Source organism: Triticum aestivum, chromosome 3A (assembly GCF_018294505.1).
Source record: "Triticum aestivum cultivar Chinese Spring chromosome 3A, IWGSC CS RefSeq v2.1, whole genome shotgun sequence".
Taxonomy (NCBI): Eukaryota; Viridiplantae; Streptophyta; class Magnoliopsida; order Poales; family Poaceae; genus Triticum; species Triticum aestivum.
In genome coordinates this window covers 701,322,016-701,322,799 of record NC_057800.1, presented here as the reverse complement: position 1 = coordinate 701,322,799, position 784 = coordinate 701,322,016, and positions in this window count along the sequence as shown.

Below are 784 nucleotides of genomic sequence, written 5' to 3'. Positions count from 1 at the left end.
CAACAGTCTCATTGTTCCCAATTACTTTAAGTTGTGCATCCAAGTTTTCCGCATGTTTCATATCATTTACATGGTTCAAAAAAGTTATTTAAACATCCCCCACAATTTATGTGTAAATAGCATGGTAATTTATGCGTCAAGGATCTGATCACTTACGTACAAACGTCATGATAACTTGGACCCAAGAAAAAGGTTTGTTAAAACATACCCGATAACTTCGTTGTAAATTGCATGATAACTTGCATGCTACTGACTTGATAAATTACACACAAACACCGTGATAACTTTGACCCCAGTGATTAATTTTTTGTTAACACATAGGTATACGTAAACAACGAATGTTTCATTTTGTTAGTAATATGTACATGATTTATCACACAAGATTTTTTTCATTAAAACATATCATCGGTAATTTATGTTTAAATAGCTCGGTAATTTATGCATCTCATGCTTGTTAACTGACGTACGAAAATCATCGCAACTTTGATTCGAAGAACTTATGTGTAAATATTGTGTTAACTTACACATCGCAGATCCAAGCAAACACTATTGTAACTTTGATCCAATGATTTAAAAAGACATACCCTTAATAAACAGAATTGCTAATTTTTAGTTGGATGAAATCAATTCGCTTTCATTCGTTTTTTTGCCCGTTTGATATATGTGTTGAGATTCGTGCAATTCTGTTTTTTCTTCAGCTCTCAGGCTGCCTGACTCTTATCGGGCCGTAAACTTTTCAAGAACCCGCTAACTTCGCCCATCGCGTCTCTTTCCTTTTTTTTTT